At 41.7% G+C, this 3,752-nt stretch overlaps 1 long non-coding RNA gene across 1 annotated transcript in view; it reads left to right on the top strand.

Annotated features, from left to right (window-relative positions):
- LOC109302439 overlaps nucleotides 1–3,752 on the top strand; it is a 13,605-nt gene that overhangs the window by 1,007 nt on the left and 8,846 nt on the right. The gene's annotated exons all lie outside the window — the stretch shown is intronic.

Raw genomic sequence — 3,752 nt, 5'->3', positions numbered from 1 at the left:
TCAAAAGCCTTCCTGAAGTCTAGGAAAACTATATCCACTGCCACCCCTGCATCCAATGATTTAGTGACCTGGTCATAAAAGGCCACCAGGTTGGTCTGACAGGACCTGCCGCTGATGAACCCGTGCTGGTTGCCCCTGAGCATGCAGTTCCCTGCTGGCCCCTCCTGGATGTGTGCCAGAATAATTTTCTCGAACAGCTTGCCCAGGATCGAGGTAAGACTGACTGGCCTGTAGTTTCCCGGGTCCTCTTTCCTCCCCTTTTTGAAGATGGGAACCACGCTGGCCCTCTTCCAGTCCTCCGGCACCTCTCTTCTTTGGACTCTCTCTAGCTTTTCCACATCCTTGTTGAAGTGCGGCACCCAGAACTGGATGCAGTACTCCAGCTGTGGTCTTACCAATGCTGAGTAAAGCGGAAGAATCACTTCCTTGGTTTTGCTTGAGATGCATCAGTTGATGTATGCCAGAGTATTGTTTGCCCTGCTGGCTACAGCATCGTGCTGACAGCTCATGTTCATATGATGGCCTATTATTACCCTAGGTCCCTTTAAATCATGGTGCTACTCAGTTTGGCACCACTGAGCCTGTAAGCATGTTGGGAGTTATTCATCCCCAGATGGAGCACTTTACACTTCTCAGTGTTAAACTTCATCTGGTTCTGATCTACCCAACTTGCTAGCCTGTCTGTATCTGCCTGTATCTGCAGCCTATTTTCAAGCATAACCATGCTCCCCTATAACATGGTGTCATCCATGAATTTGGCCAGTGAGTTCTTCACCCACACATCCAAATCATTGATAAAGATGTTGAAAAGCACTGGACCAAGCACGGACCCCTGAGGGACACCACTGGCCACTTCTTGGCAGGATGACACAGATCCATTCATTAGAGCTCTCTGGGTCCTACCCCACAGCCAGCTTCCTACTCACCTAACTGTCAAGCAGTTAAGCCCACAATTCTCCAATTTTCCCATGAGAACACCATGGGATACCAGATCAAAGGCCTTTTGGAAGTCTAGGTATACAATTTCAACCTCCTGGCTCTCACAGGTGCTGTTTTTTGCCAAAATACATTTGACAAAAGGCGTTAGAAAATAATTCTTTAGTGTATACTACATGTGCCCTGGCCTAGTCCTGAATTAAGTTAGGAGAACCTAAAGGCTCTTCTAACTTTTAGCAGTTGGCTATGCTTTCCCAAGACACTATCTGTACAGGTACAAACTGATAGGATGTATCTGTAGTCTACTCTGTAATCTACCCTAACAACACCTCTTCCACTCATTGAAAATTCCTTTTTTCTGCTGATAGGAACAGTAGGCAATATCAGCTTTATTCCAGCTGAGAAATGTGTCATACTAGACATGTTCTTATGTGGCAACCAAGGTAGGATTTCAGGATATTTCTTCTACATAATTAGCCTTCTGACTAATCAGCTATAATGTAGCTTCAACATTCAGACTGAATAATGTGTTAGTATAGTACTTACCTTAGTGGAGATCAAAATGCAAATTTAAATAAATAAGTGGCCATTCAGTTTCTCTTAAGTATATTCACTTTTACCATATCTATCATGGTTTCATGGAAAAAACTGTCTCATAGAAAAGGAAACTACGGTCAGATTCTCATTCACATACTAGACCTCATTGTTTGAAATCTTAAATTTATAAATATAAAAAAATGGCATTTTCATAATGTTGATTGTATCCTCAAATATATTATATTGTCTGAGTTGCTGATATAGATAAAAATTTATATTATTGACCTAATTTGAATGGGAGTTGTCCTATAATTTATTCAGCAAATAACTGTTTTGCTCTATAAAGCTCTTTATAGAATGACGCCTTTGAATCTTAGAGCTCTCATTACATTCCAACCTGACAGCAGAAACCAAATGAAATGCATATACAAACTGTTCTTAGGCCTTAATAGGCCTTAGACCATCCTTAAAGACAAGTTGTGCATTTGTGAAGGGTCCTCAACTAAGGGTTTTGCTTCCTTCTGGGTCCTTCCAAAGTAAGCCCTACCAGTTCACTCACACATTTCCTAAGAAAGGGAGTTGAATTGGGAAAGGCAGTCTAAAAATGTTTTTGTGGTACAGAGAATTATTTTAGTATTATGACACTGTGCTAGATTGAATCTTGCATGTAATTTTTCATTGTTTTCACACCTAGGAAATGTGATAGACATGTTGTTTAAAAGGAAATTAAAGGATCAAAATAGATGGTAATTTTACAATAATTTGTTGGTATCACTGATGGAAGCCTAATATGTTCAGCATTATGATGCTGTAGTTGTTTTACCAGCTTTGTTCCATTAGGTCAGGGGTTGGCAACATATGGCCCATGGACCCATTGGATCTGGCTTAAGATGGAAGTGAAGCTTTGGCAACACTTTGTGCTGTGGGGCTTTAGCTGTAGGAGAGGAGTGCCATCTGTTGGCAGGTTCTAGTGCCCACATACCCACCTCTGGTCTGAGGTGGGTCATTCCAACCTGCAACCAGAAGATGTTGCATTAGGTTATTACTGTCACTCTTCCCATATTAAAACATGTTATGAAGGAAACTATATAGCAGATGCAGGAATAAAATCCTACTTTCCCTGACATGTGTAGGCATTATCTCTGAAAACCCACAGTTTGTATAGAATAAAGCCTATGATAGTTATTTGCTGAAATTGTTGTTGAATTTGTCCTTCTGTTTCTACTATCCCCAATTTGTCCCACAGCATACTTATCATGTTTGAAGAGACTACTTGACATATCCCATCCTCTTTTATTAAGAACAGCACTAAAAATAGGTGTTTTTATCAATCACTTGATTGGACACTTAGGCCAAGTTTCACTAGTCTCAAATTTTAATGCTGTCATTTTCAATTAATGTGTAAATTGGGTTTCAACAGAGAGATTAAGTACTGAATAGACAATGAATAAACCATTTTCTTACCTCTCATGATACCTTTTCCAGAAGAGAACAAAAACATATGTGCATGGAATACTGAGAGCCCAAGCACTTTTGCTTCACACTCATATATTACTTCTGTGTTTTCTGCCCCTTGTAAACCTCTGAAAATCCCTGTATAAACCCTATAGTCTCAAAATCAAAGGTCTGTGTGATATCCACATTATGTAGAATATATTCATCAAGGGGATAACAAGCCTATGAACTTCACTTCATAGATCTACTGGATACAAAAAATCATGGACCCAATATAGACATTGGTTTTAGGATACATTACAACCTGTCTGACATCGGATTCACCAGGCACCTGCCTGACAGCCTCTTTTCTACCTTGTACTCTGTCACTGCATTGCCTCCCTTCAGCCTTTTTTTCCTTGCTCTCTTCTCATAGTTTCATAGTTTCTAGAGTCGGAAGGGAGCTGAGTAGATCATGTAGTCCAACCCCCTGTCATGGCAGGAAAAAGTACTGGGGTTAAACGACCCCAGCAAGGTGTACATCTAGCCTCCTCTTAAAGAACCCCAGGAAAGGAGCCAGCACCACTTCTCTTGGAAGTTGGTTCCAGATCCTAGCTGCCCTGACCGTGAAGTAGCGCCTCCTGATATCTAACCTAAATCTACCCTCTGCTAGCTTGTGACCCTTATTCCTGGTCACTCCTGGCAGTGCTTGGGGGAACAGGGACTTCCCCAGTGCCTGCTGGTCCCCCCTGACTAGTTTGTAACAGGCCACTAAATCCCCCCTCAGCCTTCTCTTGTGGAGGCTGAACAGGTTCAGGTCCCGTAGCCTCTCCTCATAAGGACTG

Source organism: Gavialis gangeticus, unplaced genomic scaffold (genome assembly GCF_001723915.1).
Source record: "Gavialis gangeticus isolate Ggan-Ray unplaced genomic scaffold, GavGan_comp1, whole genome shotgun sequence".
In the NCBI taxonomy this organism is placed as follows: Eukaryota; Metazoa; Chordata; order Crocodylia; family Gavialidae; genus Gavialis; species Gavialis gangeticus.
Note: the sequence above shows the minus strand (reverse complement) of the source record. Positions and strands in the feature narration are given on the sequence as shown.